The sequence below is a fragment of the Abramis brama genome, assembly GCF_963993115.1.
Source record: "Abramis brama genome assembly, chromosome: 3".
Lineage (NCBI taxonomy): Eukaryota > Metazoa > Chordata > Actinopteri > Cypriniformes > Leuciscidae > Abramis > Abramis brama.
This window is the reverse complement of record NC_139965.1, coordinates 7,636,961-7,651,771: the sequence shown is the minus strand read 5'-3', so window position 1 is coordinate 7,651,771 and position 14,811 is coordinate 7,636,961. Positions and strand designations below refer to the sequence as shown.

The 14,811-nt window shown below is 39.3% G+C and overlaps 1 long non-coding RNA gene across 1 annotated transcript; it reads right to left on the bottom strand.

The window, feature by feature from the left end:
- Positions 1-3,901: 3,901 nt before the first annotated feature.
- On the bottom strand, positions 3,902-8,917 carry LOC311079350. Its single transcript, XR_014605393.1, has 5 exons — positions 8,646-8,917; positions 8,175-8,266; positions 7,018-7,056; positions 6,847-6,877; positions 3,902-5,053 (listed from the first exon to the last, which is right to left on the bottom strand). It is a non-coding gene; the product is annotated as an uncharacterized lncRNA (long non-coding RNA).
- Positions 8,918-14,811: the final 5,894 nt, after the last annotated feature.

Below are 14,811 nucleotides of genomic sequence, written 5' to 3'. Positions count from 1 at the left end.
AAAGCAACTATGCCTGCCAAACTTCCATGGTGACAGTTAGTGTTAGCCTACTACATTAAATCCATCGTGAATGTTTCTGATTTGTGGACTTAATCATTGCAAAATGTTTCTCCTGGTTTCCACGTCAGCGCTGTTTGATCTAAAAGAGATCTACGGTTAATAACGGAGAAATTTGAATGCTTCTCACTAGATCTCGCAGAGATGTTGTGATTTCTGTGGTGAATTCAAATGTTTCCTTACTGGATCTCTTAGCGCTTTGTAGTAACAGTGTCACTTGATTAAGATCGGCTCGCGCTGCACTGACATTGGTCTAAACTGATAAATGGTCAGTGAAGCAGAAGCACAAATGATTAGCGCATGATTGAGTTTGCCATTTGATGTTGGGCAACGTTGTGGTGTTCGTGCCACTGCTATCCAAAGTTTGGTCGGTAGGAAAAATGAAAAAAAATAAAATAAATTTGATCATCATTCGGACCTGGTCCGAAACAGCAGACTTGTAGGCTATTAATAGTGGATACATACAAGCAGATGACAAATACGTTATAACCGTAATTAAACTAAACTATACATGTTCCATCTCCATACAGCACTCTGACTCTGTAGGCATTATTGTCCGACTCCGGGTCGAAATGAACAACGTTACTGAAAGTTTCAGATATTATGTTCATTCCGTGAGATGAAACTGTCCTGAGAGACTGAGCGCGAGCTCATGAAGCTCCGCCCCGTGTGCCGTGCAGCAGCAGCTTATTTGCATTTAAAGGGCACAGACACAGTTTTTCTGAGCACCACAAAGTGACAATTTAAACATGCTGTAAAAAAATTATTAATTTAAAATTTTGAGCTTAAACTTCACATACACACTCTGGGGACATCAGACTTATTTTACATATTGTGAAAAGGAGCATAATAGGTCCCCTTTAATGTAAATGTATCTTAGGGTGTATTCACACCTGCCTTGTTTGGTTCGACTGAATCGAACTCTAGTTCGTTTCCCCCCTTGGTGCGGACCTTTTGGGCAGGTGTGAATACAGCAATCGAACTCGGGTGCGGACCAAACAATCGAACTGAGACCTAGCTGAAGAGGTGGTCTCGGTACGGTTCCAAACGAACTCTGGTACGGTTCGTTTACGGCAGGGAACGACAACTGGCGGCCCGCGGGCCAAAACTGGCCCGCCAGCAATATTTTCTGGCCCGCTGGAACATTTTGGAAGTCCTAAATGCTGCACAAAACTCTTCCACTACTTGAGAAAAGCCGCAGTCGCGCGGCGATTTCACCAGCTGCATACTGTGTGAAACGCCCATAGGGAATAATGCGGCGCGGGATTACATTTTAATACCTCCGGACGCGAATAGCGCGTCAAATTCGCGCCTGCCGCGTCTAGTTATACGCTTTACCACTTTGTGTTCATTCGCGCGTCAAAAGACGGTAGCGGTCAGAACTCTGGTGTACTTTGGACGGAGCGGGCGGTCTGACTAACAATAGCCCACTCCCGACATCTTTTGACAGCGCATCCGCACTTCATTCTGACCGCCTGTACACCTAGCTCTGAGGAGCTGTTTGGTACTGAAACCATTGTCAGTCAACAACATTCTTTTTTTGCAAGGATGTTTGAAATAGTTTGACAGAAAATAGCCTACTTCATTTGTCAGTAGGGCAATATGATTTTCGTTTATGTTGCTTAGAAATTTGAGTGATAGGCTTTGTCCTATTTAATTTATTTATATTTCATAATTTTTTTCTGTGGCATTTTTTTTTCTCTGCTGACAGTAGGCTACAATGTTATAATAGCCTAATATTTATATTGACACGAACACAATTTTTGTATAGCATTTATAATTATTATAGGCTACTTAATCTCCTTCTTTCCGAGACTTTCTTTTAGAGACATTTGAATATGAGATTATGGAAACGAGATCTAAATTTTGCAGACCCGTCAGGTCGGGAAATAAAGCGGGTGAACAACGAGTGTATTTTAAGCGGTTGCTGAATATAATGTGGGAGTAGGGGTGTCGCAATATACCGGTATTGACGATAATCGTGATATTCAAAGCATGAAATATCGACATCGTGTTAATTTAGAGCAATACAATATACCGGTATTGGCGATATTGGCGTTTTCTATACGCAGCGCTCGTCCGCGCCCGCGCAGCTAGAGTGAAACACTCTGTCCACACCCGAAAAAAGTAAGCTCGCCAGTATTAACAACAGAGTTCTTCGGCTTCAAAGAAAACAGCACCTTTAGAGGTGGTCGCACACCGGACGAGAAGCGCAGCGCCACGTCTTTAAAATTCAAACACATTCTGAGTGTACACACATCGGACGAGAAGCACAGCGCGGTTCTATTCGGCGTCTGTCCGCGGCGCCCAGCAACGGCTCAGGACCGTGTTCAAAATCCTGCTGCGACACAGAGCGCAGAAAAAAGTGTTCAGATCACATACTCAGCAACTATTGTATTTAATTGTACAGTATAATCATAACATAGTACAGACATTATCTCAATTCCATAATGTCCTTAAACATAATGATATTGCTGGCCATAAACTGAGAAAGTGCATGTCCGGTGTGCGATACCTCGAGTTGTCATAGACGTGACGCGGCTATTATTTTAGCACAATTATTTTAGCGGCTATTATTTAAACAGCACAAGTCCAAATGATCTGACGGCGCGGGCGGGTATAGATATATACACTAGACGTCACCTTGGCTACTGCAGTTCATTGGAACGAAACCGTAGCCAAGGCGGCATCTATGTATATATCTATACCCGCCCGCGCCGTCAGATCATTTGGACGTGTGCTGTTTTCAAGAGATAACAACAATATAAATACTGTTCGTTTTCTCACACAAACCGCTCGTTTCGTGTCTTAGGCCATCAATGTGTACTTACGATGGGGAATTGTTTCATTTGGACGATGGGGAATTGTTTTAATTTGGACTCTGTGCTTGTGTTTTGAGACAGTGACCATAGACCTGCATTATATGACTGACAGACAAGAACGGTTTGACCTAAAAAGATCAAAATTGAAACTACTGTGGAAACAAAGACACCTACATCTTGGATGCCCTTGAGGTAAGCTAAAACATATCAAAAATTAATTTCAAAGTGAACTATCCCTTTAACAAAACGGACATTTTGGCATAATGGTGTCTATTGTTCGTTTAAGCATGAAAGAGAATTCCGGCATGCTGTCTGTGCACGCGATACTGTTGTGTGTCTTTCTGCGCGTTGTGTGTGCATCAGGACATTAACAGACAGAGCGTTCTCTTTTGTCTTATTGCGCTTAAATGGTTTAAAAGCTTGTTCTTTCTGCCGGAACCGTCTTGCAGCACATCGTCGTCTTCTCTAAATCCTAATTACAACATCGTATAGATGACATTGTATCATATGATACTAATTAGTTTCTTCATATTGCGTTTGTAGAGAATAACACCAAATCAGTAAAATAACAAATATTACATAACGAAATATCTCCATGCTGAGCCTGTTTGTGCACTTCCTGCTTTTCCCTGCTTGAGAATTCCTGTCCAATGAATGGACAACCTTAGCACACGTGTGGTTTTGTTTACACATTTTGGTTCACTTGCAAAAAGAGCAGTGTGAAAGCGAACCGTACCAAACAAAAAAAATCAACATTCTATTTGGTCCGGACCAAAGTGAACTATCAGACTTTCCTGGTGTGAATACACCCTTAAAGCTGTTGATATCAGACTAATAAGCATGTTTCATCACAGCTGTTTAATGTCCACCAGATGAAGCTCGAGAGCAGGAGAGACGAACTCCACAGATAACAGAACGCTTCCCAAACATTGTTCTGCTTATGGGAACATTAAAATGTCCAGTTTTCTTAATGTTAGTGGAACGCTTTTTAAGGTTAGAATGATGTTCCTGAAACAATCTTTAAACTATATTTTTATTAACAACTCAACATCTTACAGAGTAAATTCCTCTTCAAAAACGTTACTGATTAATATACTAATTAATAATGGAGAACGTTATGATATGCCTTTGTCTAATACAAGTCAGTTATTAAAGAATAAATAAAAAGACCAAAAACATTTTCAGTAAACCAACCCATACACCAAGAACAGTTACAAGATTGAATATTGTAAATAAAAAAATTGTTTGTTTTAGCTTCATGTCACATTTTAAAAGATGATTTCAAATATCTTCCCATGCTTACTTATAAAAGATCACACAGTTTGGTGAATATGTTGGTGAGATCAGATGTACATTTATTTTGTAATATATTGACATCTGCTTCAGCTGGGAAAGCATGATTATTGTTTTTATTTTGCATTACATTACAAAACAGTAACATATACAACAAAAAGGGTAATTCAAATGAATGCTTGTAATTTAACAAGATATAAACAGAATCTAAACTCCAGAGTAAGTGGTTCATTTACAAAGACAAATAGAGTTTATCCAAGGTCATACGCATTGCTTTCAAAGACTGCACACTTTCTGCAGGATTTTATATCATTAAATGAACACATTTGTAAGGTTTTCAGTTTAGAGTATTATTGATAATAATACCAGACAGATCAGTTCAATCATTTCTAAACAGATTTTAAACTAATTTGTTAATATATTCTTTGGCATGTTTAATTTCATTCAGATTCTCCTGAAATTGATCAGCTGCTTCTCTCATCTGAGGAATCAATTGTGACTCGTCTTGTTCTGTGATTTTGTAATGATCAAGATTTTGTAATAGAGTATTGATTCTGCCTGTTAGTTGTTCATGCAGTTTGAGAGGTTTGGCAATTATCTCCATGTTTGCGGATCTCACTTTTCTCAGTATTTCATTATTTTGAACAGAATCCACATTCATCTGTTGAAGCTCTTTTATGGTTTTATTAATTGCACTCAGATGTTGAATCATTGGGTTGGTTAAAGTCAAACACAAACGAAGTGTCTCTGCGATTCCTTTTGCTGATCCTGTTTTAGTGATGTCGTTCATTTTATCAGTGAGAGTTTGATAATTTCTCTGAAATTCTGAGTTCAGTTCCTTATTGCTTTGTTTCAATTTGTCACAAAGAGGTTCAGGGTTCCTGAAATATCAAAACTTTTTCATAAGTAGACAGCACTGGATATTTGTTTTGTCTGTTTTATGGTATTACCAGCCAAATGCACATATTATATTAAGCATTCTGCAAATTTGAATTGTCTTGCTGTACTTTTGCACTATAGCAAACTAACAACACTATAAAACTCGGTAACACTTTATAATAACTGCATGCTATTAATCATTAGTTAAGCATCACTAGACAGTTAATTCATCATTTATAAAGCATTAATAGACATTAATAAGCAGCTTATAAATACAGATATAAATGCTTTATTATTGATTTAAAAGCATATCTATAATGTGTTTAACAATTGTATTTTCATACTTTATTAATGATCAATTTATCATTTCTAAATGAAGTATTGCATTATTTACAAACCAGTTACATTATTTACCATTATTTACAAACTAGGTGTTGTCATTGATTAATAAGATCACTTAGAAAGTGTAAGTAAATGTAGTAGATGCAGGTAGTTATAAAGCATTTAGTATTGGTCAGGTCACTATTTTGTGAGCTCATCTAAAGTGAGGACTATGACTTGTAAAGCATTAATAAAGGAGATTTAAAGGCTCAGTTTTCTTCTAAACAGAAAACGGAAACAAACTCAACACAGCGATACAGAACATACAAATATTAACAGCCTTTAAATCTCCTTTATAAGTGCTTTACAAGGCATAACTAGTCCTCACTTTAGATGAGCTCACAAAATAGTTAACTGACCACTACTAAATGCTTTATAACTACCTGAATTAACTCTGAATTACTGAATTACAGTAGAAATACATGTTAATAAAGCATTTATTAACACACTAAGTAACTATTACTATATGTCTGAATAATATGTATTTAAACAGTTTATTAATCATTTATTTACACTTTCTAAGTGATCTTATGAACCACTGACATCTCCTAAATAACCGGTTTGTAAATAATGCAATAATTCATTTAGAAATGATAAATTGATCATTAATAAAGTATGAAAACACAATAACAAATCATGTATTACTGTATTTATAAACTACTTATTAATGTCTATTAATGCTTTATAAATGATGAATTAACTGTTTACTAATGCTTAACTAATGATTAATAGCGTGCAGTTATTATAAAGTGTTACCTAAATCTTCACAATAAAGGCTCCTTTGTTAACATTAGTTCATTCATTGGCTAATAGAGGCTGTGTTCTAGTTTGTATGTCCTTCTCTTGATAACTTCTCTCCGTCTCAGATGTACATCATTGCTAACGTTACACCAGTGTCCTTTACTGGCAGAACCTGCGCTAGTTCAACTCACTGAACTAGAATCATTTGTTTAATGCATCGTTCATGCTTGGGGTGTTGAATACAATATTATAAAAATGCACTGAAAATTTTTGATAATAATATAATGATCCATGTAAAAACAGTCTGCTTAAAGTATCTACAAGTATTATATTATTGTCTCATAAGTTAATTCATATATAGAGTTGTGTGTGTGTAAATGAAATGTGAACACAATCATGTTCTGTTGTGGTTTAAGGAGCTGCTGAATACAGTATAAGTTACACTGTCCATATAAACTTCCCTCTTCCACTTCACGAGTAAATATTCATTTTAAAAATGTTGAAATTAACTAAGATTAATAAAATGCTGTAATAATAGTTAATGTTAACTAATGTATTTAAATAATGTTAGCAAATTAAACCTTGTTGTAAATGATGTACTCATATTGATAATAATCAGTTAATTATAAAGTTAATAAAGATAAAGTCAAAGCTTTGAACAAGAAATACTTACTGATACATCTCTTCTGCTCGATTCCCTTTACCTGTATCAGACATTAAGCATTTTCAAATATTACTCAAATATTTCATAGTTAACAATATATAGTGCTGCGATAGAAGTATTGTAGTATCCTGGAGTAACCACTAGGTGTCGTGTTTGTATTACAAGTGTGTGTGTTCTGACCTGAAGAGCACCATGATCCCATGTCTGCTGCTGTAACTGCTGCAAACAGAAGTAAAGTGATAACTTTAACTCAATGTATGTCATAGTCTGATTTATAGTGAAGATACTACAAGTATGTAATGATTTTGTGTATTTATTGAAGTTGAATGTCACATTCTTTGTTCTGTATTCCTGCAAGGATCAATGCATAAAATATTTTCACTCCTTGTTGTGTCGATGACAACGCTATCTCACAACCAATTCGTACGAGTGTGTACGAGGCGGCTAATTCATACGATTGGGAAACTCGTAACATAGCCTATGTATGATTTAGTAAAAATCTTACAAATTCGTACGAGTGAGGTTGTATGAATTGGTACAATTATCCACCTCGTAAAATTCATACGAATTGCTGTAAGATCAGGTTGGTCAATGACGTTAAAATAAGTAAAGGAAAACTCATCAATGTTAGAAAATTAAAGAATTTCAATTTAATTAATCCATGATGCCAAGATAAAAACCATGACCCCTCTTTCACACAGCAAGCGTGAGTGGCGCGAGAGCGGCGCATCCGCGAAACTACATCGTCACTGCAGCAGGAGACTCCCGCGAGTATTCACACTGGAAGCGTAGTACAGCGTCACAGCAGCAGCAGCAGCTGCAAACCGTGTTTGGCAGACAATATAACCATTTCAAACAATGTGTCAGTTCTTTCAACATTTTTGTTTTTATAATAATACACCTTACTTTCACCCAAAACTAATAATTAAAAAGTTTAAATGGGTAAATACATATTTGTTATACTTAATTTTCTTTTCTGGCATAATTGTAACACACTAGACATTGGCATTGTTGTTAAAACTCTTGACATGCTTATTCTGTGCATTTTGAGCACGTTTTGTGTTAAATCACATTTATTTTGTCCATCAAAAGTGTGCTTTCACTTTAATTGAGCGTGAGCAGCACAGCAAAAAATAGACCGGACGCCGAAACCCCCGCTGCACTGCTGTTCACGCGACGCTCCTGCTTGACGCTCACGCGCTGCTCCTGCTCCCGGTGTGAATGCACTCATTGATTAACATGGACGCCGAAAAAAATACGCGCTGCTCACGCGCCGCTGACGCTTGCTGTGTGAAACCGGGGTCACTCATAAACTGCTAAATGAAATGGAGACTCACGCTGGACTGAAGGATGATGTCAAACACTGTGATCAGAGACACTGCTTGATAAGGTCACCAGTCTGTGTGTGTGTTCAGATCTGTCAAACACACTGAGAAAAATCACCATGAGAAAAACATCTACAATTCAAAAGTTATCAATCTTTATTTCACCTGTTGATTTAAAACCACACACTGACTGTACAGTTTCAAAATCATCCATCAGTTTTTTTTTTTTTTTTTTTACTCGTTTGTTGTTTTTGAAAAGATCCTATTAGTTTTACCTTTTTGAATTAAAATGTTTATTTTGAACTAATCAATTAACTAAATTAATTCATGCACAGACATTAGTCAGATTTAGTCCGTTTTAATAACGTTCTAAAAACTACACTAGTGAAATAAATAAACAACTAAAATATATACCCATCTGTGTGTAATAGGAATATAATCATAATTTGCTATAAATAAAGAAGTATGAATATTCTTGCCCACCTGGAGTGAGTGAAGAGCGTCTGAAGAGGGATTCGCTCTGACTGAAATACTGCTCGTATTTATATCCGTATTTAGCTACGTTTATTTTCCCAAGAGCTTCATTTCAATATGAGTTTACAAGGAACAACAGCCATCTCTATAATGGTCTACTATTGCGGAACTATCGGGTTTCTCTTTTGCCTTTGGGTGGTTCTCTGAAAACGGTTTATTTTCTCTTTCACTTTATGCCAAGTTTTCCAGCAAACTCCTTCAGTGTGTCCTGAAATATCCTGGAAGTGTTTCTTATTAAACTGATGAATATCAGTGTGTCTGATCTTGTTTTGTTGTTGTTGCAAGTCAAGTCTTGTCACCTTTATTTACATAGAGCTTTTAACAAAGCCGCTTTACAGTAATAACAGGAAATTAATGCAACAATGATTGTTTGGTCGCCTGAGAACGCACTCTTTTAAACAGGTTTCAAAGTACAAGTTTTTGAAAACCATAACGTTATCATCTCTGAGTCAACTTCAAAACGTGAATCTGTGAAAATGGTGACACAATTCACATATATGTAATATACATATGTAACCGATGTTAGGGCCGAGGGACGATTACCACACTCCGGAGGAGCAGACACCAGAGGACACCAAGAGGCGGACAACAGAATGACTTTTAAAGGTCAGTTTTTATTCATTTAAAACAATAAAAACAGTGCTGAGAATGTTCGTGGCTGGAACCCGGTTTGGGAAGAGGAACTGGGGGGGGGGGAAATATTCCTCTTCTCTACTGGCTCGTGGGTGGAACAATGGCTTCTTCTCGTCTTTTCGACTCATCAGAATGTGCTTGTAGGATGGACAGAGGCTTCTTCTCGCCTTCAGCTTTCCCCACTGACAGAGCAGGTAAGTATTCGGCTCGTGAAGATGTTCTTAGGACAGCCGATCGAATGAACAGCAGCTTCCCCACCTCTTCTGAGGGACAGACAGTAACGGTGGATCAGGCAATAACAAGTGAGACAGGACTGTGGTATTTTACCCGCCTTTACTCTCGTTCCGTGCGTAGCGGAGCGGCGTCGTTGGAAGAGTTCGTGAGACTGGACTTTCGTGGACGTGAGAGACAGTGCTCGTGGAGTGTGGTACTCGGGGTGTGTTGAGCTCTTTCCCTCCACACCGTACACTCAAGTGGGAACCTGGACACAGCTTTAGACAGATCAATTTGAAGGAATCTTCACAGTCATAAGTCAATATTCATCCATCAAAGTTTCAGAGGAAACGCAGTCGTTTGATCTCACCACACTTGTGCATAAATCACTCTTGTAAATCCTCACACGTGCGCATTTCACTCTTTCAGACACTGCAAACTCACTTCATCTCCACAGTGATTAATCGACTCGTTTCTCTTGTCTCTGAAGGGTGAATGACTCGAAGAATAATGTTTTCAGAAGATCAGCATGAACACATCAGCGATCCTCCCAGCTGTTCCAGTTACTACGCTTCGTTCTGTCAACAAGATCACACACACTGCCCGCAAACAAAGGTTAGTTGCACACTGGTGATGGTCAATCTTCAAATGTGGTTTTCTCAACAGGGAATCAATGGAAGGGTGCACTTAACTTTTCCTCGGTGAATCACTCAATATCCTGCAGTGGTTTCCTCTCTCACTTACTTCATTGCGTTGCTGTTTGTGGTTTCTTCAGAAAACTCACTAAATGAGCATGCCTCGGGGAATCTCACAGTAGAACTCTGATCCGGCATTAAACCTTCAGCCTTCCTATTTCACCGCCGCTGTCAGAACACACACTGCTGCCTACCCGTCCTCACACACTGCTCAAACACTCCCTTTTTATGCTCCTTTTCCTGAGCACATGCTTCAATGAAGCGCAGCTGATTTGCTTCAGCTGGCACTCGTTATGGCCAACACTCAACAGAGCCAGATTTAGAACCAATGAGGAATCTTTTTGGATTTGCCAGGTTTTCACCCGGTGACACATACATAGAATGAGTTTAGTCTCTATCTGGCCTGTGCGTTTGAATGCACAAATAGGGCCTATATATTTTTTGTATTGAACAATGCCCTCATTGGGAGTTGACCTTTGAGGGAAGCATCCGTTGTTAGTGTTACACGACGACAAGAAGGGTAGGGTGGGGTAGGGTAGGGTAGGGTGGGGTAGGGTAGGGTGGGGTAGGGTAGGGTAGGGTAGGGTAGGGTAGGGTAGGGTAGGGTAGGGTGGGGTGGGGTAGGGTGGGGTAGGGTAGGGTAGGGTAGGGTAGGGTAGGGTAGGGTAGGGTAGGGTAGGGTAGGGTAGGGTGGCGCAATGGATAAGACACATGCCTTTGGTGTGAGAGACCCGGGTTCGAATCCACTGTGAGACACCAATGTGTCCCTGAGCAAGACACTTAACCCCTAGTTGCTCCAGAGGCGTGCGACCTCTGACATATATAGCAATTGTAAGTCACTTTGGATAAAAGCGTCAGCTAAATGAATAAATGTAAATGTAAGAAGACTCCAGCACTGGGCCTTGGGCGAGGAACCAAGGTTTCTTCCACATGACTAAGGCACGTGGGCATCGCCGCATGACCTTGATCATGCAAAATGGATTTCCGCTTGGAGAAAACCCCTTGGTCCTGAGCCACCACTGCAGGGGTCTCATGTACAGGAGGTCAAATGTGATTACGTTGGACGCAGCTGCCATGAGACCCAACAGTCTCTGAAAGTGTTTCACAGTGAGTGACTGACCTAGTTTTACCCCATTCACGGCTGAAAGAATCGATGATATACGAGCAGAGGACAGTTGTGCCTGCATCGTCGTCGAATCCCAAACCACGCCTAGAAAAGTGGTCCTCTGAGACGAGAGGAGCACACTCTTCTTGACGTTGAGCCTCAACCCCAACTTTCTTATATGAGACAGAACGACATCTTAATGCCGAACTGCCATCTGCTCGGATTGAGCTAAAATCAACCAATCGTCGATGTAATTCAACACGTGAATGCCCTGGAGTCTCAGTGGAGCCAGAGCTACATCCACGCATTTCGTGAAAGTGCAGGTTGATAAACCTAGGCCGAAGGGAAGAACCCGATACTGGTATGCTTCGCCCCCGAAAGCGAACCTCAGGAACTTCCTGTGATGAGGATGGATGGCTACATGGAAGTACGCGTCCTTCAAGTCTATCGTCACAAACCAGTCTTCGGAACGAATCTGTGACACGATCTGTTTGATTGTAAGCATCTTGAACCTGAGTTTCTGAACCCTGCGGTTTAGTTGGTGCAGGTCTAGAATAGGACGCAATTTCCCCATCCTATTTTGGAACAATAAAGTAACGGCTGTAAAACCCTGACTCCCTACTGGGAGGAGGAACCCTTTCTAAAGCCTCCTTTCATAGAAGAGTCTGTACGTCTTGCTCCACAACCAGAGAATGCCAGAAAATTTACTAAGGGAACCAGTATCTCGAGACTGGCCTCTGGTTTTGTTCGAGCAGCCACTTTCACAGTGAACCGGCAGGGAACAACCAGCCTACTGTTCTGGCCGTCTCCTTGGTGGCCCGAAGAGAGAAATCTGTTGCAGATTTCGGCTGGCCACTAGATATTTAGTTTAACGACAGCATTGAGTCACAACCTCCATAATCTCCTCATAAGCAGGGGTATGAGGTGGTGAATCCTCAACATCCCCTGCATCAATGCTTACAACATCCAGATTCTCAGAACTGGGTAATTATAGCACTGGTACCTCGCCTCGGGGAGAAGAAACCACAGTGCGTGCTTGGGCATGCTCAACTCCCAAACAAGCTACACAGTTTGCTTGTGTCCCCACACTTAAGGAAACGAGGGCAAGGGACAGCACACTGTTTAAACTGCTGCTTGTTCGCTATGATATGATTGTGACCAGCAAGAGTCATATGATATAGGTATTGACTCTAGGGTGCTCAACATTAAATTCACAGGAGGCAAAGCAGCAGTGACAATCTTTCTGAATGGAGAAACAAATCCATTAAATACAGAATTAAAAATCCATTATATACAGTAAATATCCTAAACTGGTATCAATCAATAATAAGTGATACTGGTACAATAACCAAGATCTCCTTTTACCTCTAGGAATATCACACTCAACATACACGGAAATCGGACTCCCTGGTTACCTTCCCCGTATGCAAACCTACATGAAATGATCACACACAGCATAGTTCACATCCAAAATAGCTCATATGTATTAAGGTTATTGGTTAGTCACATCCCCAGGATTTACAGTAAAACTTTAGTAGATCAACTATAAACATCCATATACAAACATACATATACAATCAATAATAAGTGATACAGGTAGAATAACTAAGATTTCCTTTTACCTCGTGGAATGTCACACTCAACATACACGGAAATGGGACACCCTGGTTACCTTCCCCGTATGCAAACCTATATGAAATGATCACACACAAGCATAGTTCACATCCAAAATAGCCCATAGGAATTAAGGTTATTGGTTAGTCACATCTCCAGGATTTACAGTAAACCGTGGGTCATATTATAGTCGATCAACTTACTATAAACATCCATACACAACCACGTTACATGGCAAGCGTACCGTACCGATACTAAAATGTGACGTGAAAACACTGCAGATCACTGATTGGTCAGACAGAATCATCTCTACCAGCGTCATTGTATTTACGACGTACCATGCAGTGGAAAAGCGCCATTAGAGAACTCCCATTGTCATTGTTGTTATTGTGTCATATATGTGTTAGGGCAGTATATTATTACATTATATCAGGTTAGAATACTTATAGTATGGTATTATTAATTATAGTAGGCCTAGCTATATTATAGTCTTGTTATATTAATTAGATACGATTATTTGGATTGCTTTGGATTTTTGGATCTGGACTGGACTGCTTTTTTGATTTTGATTTCCCTTTTTGATTTGTTTGCTTTTTGTGACCTCTTTTCTCTTTTTCCTGGTAATTGAGCCAGCAAGAAAGAGGGAATCCTCCCCTGTCTGGGCTCAACAGAAGCATCAGTGTCCTCATTTATACCAGCTGGCACTGGCATTTTTATGTTCCCCTGCATCCTCTGTGGCTGAAGAGGTTTTGTCCAAGAAGAGGAATCGTCTAAACCCCAACACACTTGAAACAATTCTGTTTCATCCCCCCCCCCCGATACAATTCTTAACTTTTCCCACCCCAGACTAATCTGTTGCAGTTTACTTTATTGCACTCCCTCCACCTTAAGCACTGCACTTGAACACAGTGTCACTTTTGCTATTCATGTCCAAACTGGGGGGACACACACTGGTTCAAAATTTATTAATTTGTCTGCTATTTCTTTGCACAGTAGCTAGGTGTCACTAGTGAGCAATGCTGAATGAAGCTTCGCGTAATGAACCTTTGGCTGAAGCAATGGGCTGCGAGGTCTCAGTGGTTCAGGAAGCCTCATTTTGCCATCACTACCAAAAACCACTAAACATAGACAAGAACGGACAAAGACTAACTGAACTGAAGGGAACTAAATACTAACACTGGTGAACAAACACGTGAGACAGATGATGATAATTAACAGGACACAGGTGATTTAACTGAACTGATAACAAAAGGCTGGAAAACTTAACTAGACAGACATGTGACTAGTGACAACAGAGAACAAGCATGACAAATGATACATTTGCAAATCATTAGTTAATGATTAATTAAAGCAGACAACTGGAAGTTGAAGTAAATTGCGTTGACCAATTGTGGTAATTAACACATTCATTTACACTTTTAGTTAATAAAATATGTAACTAAGAAATTAATTTATGCTTATAAAACGCTATCTCACAACCAATTCGTACAAATTCGTACGAGTGATTAAAAAGTGTCTAATTCGTACAAATTCATACGAATACGAATTTGTACGATTTGTCTAAACCTAAACCCACGTGATGGTTAGGTTTAGGGGCCGGGACAGGGGTCCGTCATTCATACGAATTCATACTAATTAGCCACCTTGTAAAATTTGTACGAATTGTCTTGAGATCGGGTTAAAAACATCACACAGTTTGGTGAATATGTTGGTGAGATCAAATGTACATTTATTTTGTAATAGATATTTTGGTCTTGACATCTACATCAGTTGGGAAAGCATGATTATTGATTTTATTTTACATTGCATTACAAAACAGTAACACACACACACACACACACACACACACATATAT